The sequence below is a fragment of the Lissotriton vulgaris genome, chromosome 3_1 (genome assembly GCF_964263255.1).
Source record: "Lissotriton vulgaris chromosome 3_1, aLisVul1.2, whole genome shotgun sequence".
Taxonomy (NCBI): Eukaryota; Metazoa; Chordata; class Amphibia; order Caudata; family Salamandridae; genus Lissotriton; species Lissotriton vulgaris.
This window is the reverse complement of record NC_141689.1, coordinates 198,776,059-198,786,044: the sequence shown is the minus strand read 5'-3', so window position 1 is coordinate 198,786,044 and position 9,986 is coordinate 198,776,059.

Genomic DNA, 9,986 nt, shown 5'->3' with positions numbered 1-9,986 from the left:
TGATGCTCCAACAGCATCTCCACGAATTCGTCAATACAGATCTGGATTCAGATTAGAATTATTGCCTTATATGAGGGCAAAAGGAGGGTCTGTGGTACTGCAATTTTGGACCCTTTCGTTTCACCAGCCTCGGGGTCCGCACACTCGTGTCACAAATGTCGTCGTAACATGACGAATTTGGTATCGACGGACCGGTAATGATTAGGACATCATTCCCATGCATTTGCGTCACGATCGAGTGATGCTGACACCCTTAAATCGTGGTTTCCGTCTCGAACCCTCAGACGCCATTTTGTGGACGGCATCCATCTTATGACTTGCCCTCATATAGTCAATTGATTAAGGCCGAGTTTTAATCTGAAAGGACACGTCCACCGTAGCTGACTTCCCCATGACATGGCCGAGCTGACTCCACTGCCTCCAGCCAAGCCTGTTTGGGCAACTCCTCACCCAGTGGCCGAGCTAGATATCATCAAGGCACAACATGTCATAAACCCTTCACTGCATACAGACCCTGTTTTCCCATACACACACCTGTCCATGATTCTTGTTTATGACCCGTTTATGATGGGAGGGTGCTCGACCTTATTGGCATTTCATCGATATCTGATGGGAGTTCTGGATCTGGCGGAGTAATCCATCACTAACTGGACATCTGAAATATGTGCTGACCAGCATGACTTCGCTCTTTGTATTATTGTGGAAATATTTGTATTGCCATATCGTAAACTTAAGAATTCTTGCCTACAGCTGTTATTTGTGTATATAAGGAGAAGTCTGGTTCTGTAAAAACGAACAGTCTCCTGAGAACTTACAGCCCGTGTTGTCGTACTTCTAGGACGCATGTTACTTGGTTGCAGCCAATAAAACTCGATCTCTGACTTCAACTAGAAGACTCTGTGTTTCTATAAGTCCAGAACAGGGAGAACCTAGAGGTCTTCGGGTGTGATCCCCTGGCACCACCGGGTCTCTAAAAACCCGGCACCTCACACAGAGAGTGATGGTAGAGGCAGGATAAGAATGTAGAAAGTAGTCTACATTAGAAGAAGATCAAAGACTATTTTGTAAAACATAGAATTATTAGGAACCAGTTTATAATAAACAGGAGCTGTAAAAGTTAGGGAAGTATAAGTATTAATATAACAATAGAACAACTTACTGGGGCCAGCAGACGAGCCTGCAAGGGACTGCTCCTGTCCACCTTCTGCCACCGGAGTCTCTGTCTCCGCCGGCGCCCTGCCCCTGGGAGTTGCTTGTGATCATGAAATAAAGAAACACAACATGGATGATTGTTTTTGGGGAAATATTTGATTTCTTTGTACTCAATCTAAACTTATGTCGGGGAAACAAATTAACATCAATTGCATCTGATCTGGTCAACCAGGAGGATTGTGGTACAGTATTTCACGATTCGCAGACCGTCTAATAGGAAAGTTATGTAATTCACTAACTACATCAACAACAAAAAGGTTCTACTACGACTGCCATCACTCAGCAGCACAAGACGTCGCATGACAGACACAGTCCGTCATCATGATTGCAGACCTCTAACAAATGTCCTATAACAAGTAATAAATAATATACTCAATGTATCAATCCACCACTATCTCTTCAAAGTGGCAGCAGGTGGAGTACAAAGAAGGACTAGACGTGAGTCTACTGTCTCTAGCATTACATAGTAATGCTCTCAAATTACTAAAAAGTTGCAAACAAGTAAGCATAGTAGCAACGCCAATAACCAGGCGAGCACATGCAATGACAGAAGCTATTTAAACATTAATTTACCTGCAATGTAATTTAATCAGCAGCATTCGGACCCTTCAGGAAAAAAATAGATTAGCAATATAACAGAGCAGAAGGAATAAAAGTAGTTATTAAAAAGCTACTTTCCAAGGCCAGAGATCTCCACACTGAGCAGGTCGAGCATGTCATGCTCCCGGTCCAAGATGTCACTCCACCTGTGCGTCACTTGGTGGTAGGTGCACCGGACCCCAGACTCCTTATACATGCGCCGGCACACCTTCTCCCACAGCTGGCGATGCTCCCGGAGGATGTAACCGGAAGCAATCCACCCACCTGCTGCCACAGTCTTAGGGAGGTGGACTTGGACAAAAACCATCAAGGCGGCCACCTCCACCGCAGAGAAGATCTCCCTGGGCTGCACTTCCTACCCCCTCAAACGCCCGCAAGAGAGCCGGGTACGGGGTGCTGGGCCCTTCCCCTTGCCCTTGTTGCCTCCCTTAGCCATGGTCCTGGGCACAAGAAGAAGGAAAGAAGAATAGGTGTGTGAAAAAAATAAGAGAGAGAGCGAAAGAAATAAAGTAGGTAATAAAGTAACAAAAAGTTTAAAAAAAAACACAAAATATAGATGTAGGAAATTAAAGAGAGAGATAATAAGCAAAAAAAAACTAAAAAAAGTTCAGAGAAACATAGGATTACAAAGATGTAAGGTGGATAGAAAGGTAGCATGCCCAAAACCATAGCAGTGAATGAAAAACAAGATGGCCGTGCCCATAGAGGACCGCGTGGGTAAGTTTGCGCGGTATTTCCCCCGCGAGCACGCAAAAACGCCCACGAACACGTAATCGCCCAAAAACGGAAACACGTCATACACGACCGCATGGGCAACCTCGGGGTCGGTGCGCTGCAAGAGGGGTCGTGAATAAGCAAAAAAACGCCCGAACACACACAAAAAAAGAAATCAGCAAATTTGCACGAATTTGCGGATTGCAAGTTCGATTTCGCATCCCGCGAATCTCGCGAAATGGCAGAAAAACAAATTTTGGAAAACTGAAAGCACTTAGCAGGTGCAAATGTTCAAGCTAATTTGTAACCATTCCCTGTAGTGCTTCCTGAGGGCCCCCTCCAGAGTTCAGTTGCCTACTTGCAGCTATTCTCTGACCCTCAAAACAGGGTCAGAGAATAGTTACAAGTATGGCACAATGCTCCTGTAAAAAAAATAACTGCAACAGGAAGGTCTTACAGCTAAGGAAGCAGGTGCCAGACTTGAATCACAAATACAGTGACACATTAACCAGCCCCAAATTAATACATCTCAGTTGAGGCTGGGAAGGTGTACTTTGCTTTCCCCCCATAATCTACAGTGGTAAACAGGAGGGTGGTAGTGGTGAACCAGAGGGTGCTGTGATAAACCAGTGGGGGACAATGAGGATCCAGAGGGTGGCAGTGGCAAACCAGAGAGTGGCAGTGATGAACCAGAGGGTGGCAGGGATGAACCAGAGGATGGCAGTGATCAACCAGAGGGTGGCAGTGATGAACCAGAGGGTGGCAGGGATGAACCAGAGGATGGCAGTGATGAACCAGAGGGTGGCAGCCTTGAACCAGAGGGTGGCAGTGATGAACCAGAGGGTGGCAGTGATGAACCAGAGGGTGCTGTGATAAACCAGAGGGGGACAGTGATGATCCAGAGGGTGACAGTGGCAAACCAGAGGGTGGCAGTGATGAACCAGAGGGTGGCATGGATGAACCAGACGATGGCAGTGATGAACCAGAGGGTGGCAGGGATGAACCAGAGGATGGCAGTGATAAACCAGAGGGTGGCAGTGATGATCCAGAGGGTGGCTGTGGTGAACCAGAGGGTGGCAGTAATGAACCAGAGGGTGGCAGTGATGAACTAGAGGGTGCTGTGATAAACCAGAGGGGGACAGTGATGATCCAGAGGGTGGCAGTGGCAAACCCGAGGGTGGCAGTGATGAACCAGAGGGGGGCAGTGATGATCCAGAGGGTGGCAGTGGCGAACCAGAGGGTGCTGTGTGTGAGAAGTTAGCCTGGTATATGATGATCACTATTCTAGTGAGCACCTTGCACCAGTCCAAATGACCCTTATGGTGATTGGTTGTAAGTCAACCTTAAAGACCAGCTATCCTAGTGGGAGCATGGACAAAAGCATTCTTAGGCTAAACTCAAGAGGGCATGTGAAGCCAGCTGTTTTACCATATGCAATCCGTCGACGCGGGGGTGACGTGCAATTTAAAGCGCCTCCTGGCGCGTCTTCTCCCTCAGCAGGGCCGCAAGGGAGCTTGGGTGATGTAGTTCCCAGCTCCCCTCGGCCCCACCCCCCACAGCGGCCGCGCTCTGGTTGAAAGGCTGCGGCGGCGGGGAAGGACCGGTAGCGGTGACAATAACCTCGGGGAGCCTTGGATCATGGCGGTTGAAGATCCTCCCGATTCTCAATTCAGCCGGGAGCCAAAGGGTAGGTTGCAGCAGAAAATAAATGCACAGTTTAAATTTCTGGCAGCTATCGAACATGACAACCCTGATCAGTCAGAATTGTGGAAACAGTACAGTACTTTTCGCTCAGTCACTCATTCTCACTTTGTCTCAGATAAATGCAGAGAATAGACAGGGGATGTTTTCCAATGAGTATTTATTGAATCAGCATCATTCTAATGTAAAATAGGTGTGCAGAAACAATCATAAGTCAGAAACAGATATAAATGATTGTAAATACCACTGTTATGTTATTTTATGTTAAATGAATTTAGAACGCGCTCAGCTACTCGACAGAGTGTCCTGGCGTGTGCAACGGTAAAGGCAAAAAGAGCTAGAGGGTCAGCTAAAAGAAGATTGTTTTAGGCTTTTTCTTAAAAGTCGCATGATTCTGAGTGCTCTGCAACGCCAAGGGCAAAGCATTCCAGGCCAGGCTAGCTTTCCTAACAAGTGAGCAACCGCCCAGTTTTTGGTGATTGAATCTAGGGGTCTGAAGCAGAAGTTGAGAAGAGGAGGGCAACTGTCTAGCTGGAGTGTAAAAGACGAATCTCTTTCTGAAGATAGCTGGGGCCCCTGTCATAAAAGGCCCTATGGGCGATAGAAAGCATTTTGAATTCAATTCACGCATCAACAGGAAGCCAGTGCAGGGAGCGCAAATGAGCACGTACACTGCACCCTTTGGACAGGCCTAGCAGGAGGCTGGCCGCTGAGTTTTGCACAATCTGTAATTTATTTATGAGGTAGCCTGGAATGCCCACATGCAGGGCATTGGCATAATCCAGGTGAGATAAGATCAAAGCGTGGACCACTGTCTCTTTCGCAGGTCCTGGAAGAAAGGGAAGAAACTTTCTCAGGGCTTTCAAGGTGCCGAAGCATGCCCCGACAAACGTGTTAACTTGTGTGGAGAAATTCAAGTTCTCCGAGAATCAGATCCCAAGATTTTTATCAATATTGTTCCCAGCACTAGGCAGGGGGAAGCCAGGGGGCCACAGCTTTGCTCTAAAATCATCCGGAAAGGTCCAATACAAAGTCAGCTGCACCTGAGCCAGCCAATGGAAAAGGGTGGTAAGGCAATGTTGTGGGGGCTGGACAGATTTGTTATCTCTTCCCCAAGAAAACAAAAGCTGGGTGTCATCCGCATAGGCCATCACCCTACCCCTTAATGATTCCACTAGAAAAACCAGCGGAGTAACATAGATGTTAAATAAGAGGGGGCTAAGGGATGACCCCTGTGGAACACCAGTAGCCATCGGCTGAGGCTGTTGGGCACATGGAGGAAGCTAGACCTGCTGTGTTCGGGTATCGAGGAAGGCCCTAATCCAGCCCCAGACGGAACCAGCAACGCCAATTTCAAAGAGGCGGTTCAGAAGCAGAGAATGAGGCACAGTGTTGAATGCCGCTGAGAGGTCCAGCATCACCAAGGCTGGCCTCCCGCCAACATCTCGAATTGCCTCTGCCACCTCTACCAAGGCTGAATCTGTGCTATAGGCAGCACGGAAGCCCGATTGAGCTGGATGCAGCAGGCCATAAGCCTGAACAAAGTTAGTGAGCTGATTGGTGATTACCTTCTCGCAAACCTTGGCTAAGCTTGGCAAGAGCAAGATTGTTCTGTAATTCCCGGTTATTGACGGGTCAGGAGAAGGCTTTTTAAGAAGAGGGAGAATCAGAGCCTGCTTCCAAGACGTTGGGACCATGGCCTCTCTGAGGGACATATTAATGATTTGGTTAACTTCGGGATTAAAAATGTCCGCAGCAGCGGCCAGGAGTCTGGCTGCACAAGGGTCATTAGGAGAGCCAGACTTCATGGCAATAAAGTAAAAGGATGGTAGATTCCTACCATAGTGCAAAAACAATCAATACAGGCAAGTATATAAAATACATGACAGTAATAAATGCATACTCCTACGATGCCACCCTATCTAGATGTATCTAACATGTATGTAGGTGTAGAGCCAAGAATTCCCCTAGGATAAAGCCAACCTGAAGTGAGAGACTGTGGGACCCTGTCTTGGTCTTGAGATCGACACCCCACAAGGGATGTCAGACCACTGCGAGCTGCAGTGTCTGCATGCAGGAACTACAGTATCTTGTGTCAGTGTGTCAGCATGGAAGTAATTTTTCTTTTCTCCCTGCCTCAGCAAAGATATGGTGTTTATATAACCAAAGCGGTACCCTCAGGGGATATACCTTGCTGTGTCATGTAGGACTAGGGTGATGGAAGGAAGGACCCTTATACATAGTTATCATGCAGGAGATGGTAGTCTTGCTGAGATTCCAAGAATACTCATGCGTAATGAATGAGGCAAGTTTTCAGAGAAAACCCCATGTTATTTAGGCATTACCGTAACTAGTTAAAAGGTCAGTACTAAGAACTGTTATGTAGTGTAATGGTAGGGGAAATGTAGGTGAAAGGTTTATTCACTACCTGAGCCTATATCGGGGTACCTGTATGAAACATCCCAGTAAGTTGGGGAAAATTCTACTTGGTGGAAAATTCTACCCCAAGAGCAAATTTAGTGAGCGTGTGCAAGTGCTCTCAGTTGCTGTTCGTTTTCTATTGCATTAAGCACTATTTCTTAGCACAAAATGCATTCTAGATCCAATTTTAGATGTGAGGGCGCATTTTTCTGTAAAAAAAAAATAGAGCTAACGGCAGAACTACTCTTCTTGCATAATATTGCTGAATTTTAGGTAATTATATGGGATTACGCTACACTGAATAACGCTGGTTACTTCCAACTGTAGTCATTTTAACCATTGTCTTTTTTAGGGGTGGTCTACAAAATCCACTCTGCCAGTGGAGTTTTCAGAGTTTTGTCTACTCCACGTTCCACTTGAAGCACGGAGTTTCAGCAAAACTCAGCCGTTGCTGAGTTTTTTCTTACACATGAGTGACTCACCAACATTAAAAGATGGTGAGCGAGAATTTGTATTTTCAGGTGCTTCAATGCGTCCTTGTGAGATTTCTAAATGCAGAGGTTGATGGCAGGTCGGGACCATTCATGTTGAGAAAGCTGCGGCTCGAGTAAGAAATCTACTCGAGCTGCAGAAAGAAGCAGTGTCCTCTGTCGCACCATGTGGTGCCTTTCGTGCTGATTTTACAGCATGGAACAAGCTTCTGATGCAAAATTCAGCGCAAGCAGATCAAAATGCCAAATTACACCTGCTCGTGGAACTCCACAGAATCTCACTGAGTTTTTACATAACTCTGCAGAATTCCGCAGTGGGAAATTTGGTGAGTTCTGCCTTTCCCTAGTTTTTTCAGTGAATTTCTAAGTTTTTTTTATTAAATGTAAGATATTAGTCTTGCCCATAACTATAAAAATACTTTAACTTTTTGTTTTCTCTGTGAATTTCCATGTTTTTATTGTACTAAAGTAATATTATATTATCATAATTTACTATACCAATGTCTATTATTAAGTTATTATTAAGATGTCTTATAAAGCGCCTGAATCACCCCAAATGGGGTACCTCCGCGCTGAGAACTAGAGAGAAATGAGACCATAGCATTTAGAACAGGAATGTCTTCATATTCTTTCCAAAGCTGAGGTAGTTATGCGTGAGGCGGAGTGCCGCAGGTAGCTGATTCCACATTTTGGGCGCCAGGTGAGAGAAAGCTTTTCCTCCCCACATGGTTTTCCTAAAGCAGGGAATGACCAGAAGGCCTTTAGATTCTTTAGCGGAGAAGAGGAGGGGGTTACTAAAGTCCAGGCGACTAAGTACCAAAGCATGAATGAGAGTCTTGCGGGTAGAGGGGGGGAGAAAATGGAAAACTTTCCGCAGAAGACTAAGGGCCTGGAAGCAAGAGCGTTTGTGGATGCTATGTGCTCATCCATGTTTAGCTTATTGTCTACCAGTACCCCCAAGTTCTTTACCACTGGTTTGGGAGAGGGTGCTGCTCCTAGTTCTTCCGGCCACCAACTCGGGGACCAGCTGGTGACTGCCTCCGTGAAAAGCATAATTTCCGACTCATCCACGCAGTAATCTTTTGCATACCTTCAGAGAAGATTTCTTGGATATTGGGCGAATCAGTGTCGTAGGCCAAGAACAACTGTGTGTCGTCTGTGTAGGAAATCGGGATAAACCCGATCTTCCTAAGCAGAGCGGCCAAAGGGGTGATGTAAATATTAAAAAGGGTAGGGCTGAGACATGAGCCCTGTGGGACTCCTTTGATGACAGAAGTAGTTTGAAGGGGCCCAGATTAACAGTTTGGGTTCTGTCCTTAAGAAAGTCTGTCAGCCATTCCAAGGCCGTATCCTGTGTACCTATGGTGTGTAATCTGTCCAGGAGGATATTGTGTGAAATGGTATCAAAGGCGGCGGATAGGTCGAGCAGTATGAGAATTACTGCTCGGCCCACACCCGCCTGCATTCTAATATCATCTAGGACATTAATCAAGGCAGATTCCGTACTGTGACCGGGGCGAAAGCCCAACCGGGAATGTTCCAAACAGTTGGAAGTCTCAACAAAAGTTGAGAGATGTCTATGGCCATGCATGGCATGGGGTTTGGCGAAGGTTGTGTGCCCAACGGTAAACAACTTTTACCACAAAACTTTTTCCCCACAATTACTAACGTAGTTGTTGTAACAACTGGAGTTTAATTCCACATACCATCACTCCGCAAGTCGGAACAATGACTTGCGGAGGGGGGAGAAGGTGTTGGATTTAAAATCCAACACCTTCCCTAATGTCCGCACAGACTGGAGTTGGAATAGTAAATTATACTATTCCAAAATCCAGCGCCCCCCTCCGCAAGTTGTTGTTGCGACTTGCGGGCTAATGGTGTGCGGAATTGCAATGCGGTTGTTGCAACAACCATGTTTTAATTTCCTGCAGGGAAAAAGACTGTGTTATAATGACATATATTCGTGTCCAACCCCCCATGGTTGCTTCAACCCTCAATTGCTGGCCAAACCCCATTGTCGTTAAGTGCACTATGGCACCCGCTCTTTTAAGCTGTGCTGTGGTACCATGGGGCCCGATTCACAGAACTAACTGAAGACAAAATCCTAAACTTACTACTTTTGGTATTCACAGAAGTTAGGATTTTGTCTTAAGTTTGTCTTAAGACAGACTTAAGACAGACTTACGTTAGGATTTTGTTTTAAGTCTGTATTAAGTCTGTCTTAAGTCTGTCTTAAGACAAACTTAAGACAAAATCCTAACTTCTGTGAATACCAAAAGTAGTAAGTTTAGGATTTTGTCTTAAGTTAGTTCTGTGAATCGGGCCCAACGTTCTTAAATAAATTTTCACCGGAGGGTGCTGTGCTGTAGTACTGCTATACCAATGCACCTAAAAAAATATATTATCGAGGTTGTCCAGGGGTAAGGGTATTACTACCTTTCACCATATTCCTGATTTTTTGATTGCCTACGACACAGAGTCATAAAATGGTGGTTGAAACATTTTCTTTAGGTAGCAGCCGGCCAATCAGATCATGTGTTTTGAGCTTGCTGTACTGCTGAACTCTGCATTAGTACCACAAAGGTATTGCGTCAATGCATATACATGAATGTTGAGCCTTAATTCCTCAAAACTACTCAACAGATTTACACCAAATCACAAAAGCACACTTTCTGTGTCAAGATCTGTCTTCCTGCCAAATTTGGTGCAATTCCGTTCAGCCATTTTGGCTGTTTCCCTGTTCAATTTTCCTTCAAGAAATCATGTGGAGGAAATGCGTTTTGGGGCCCTCCTTTCTTCCCCCCCCCCCCCAACATCCCCTTTTCTCTACCCCCAGTGGATGGATCA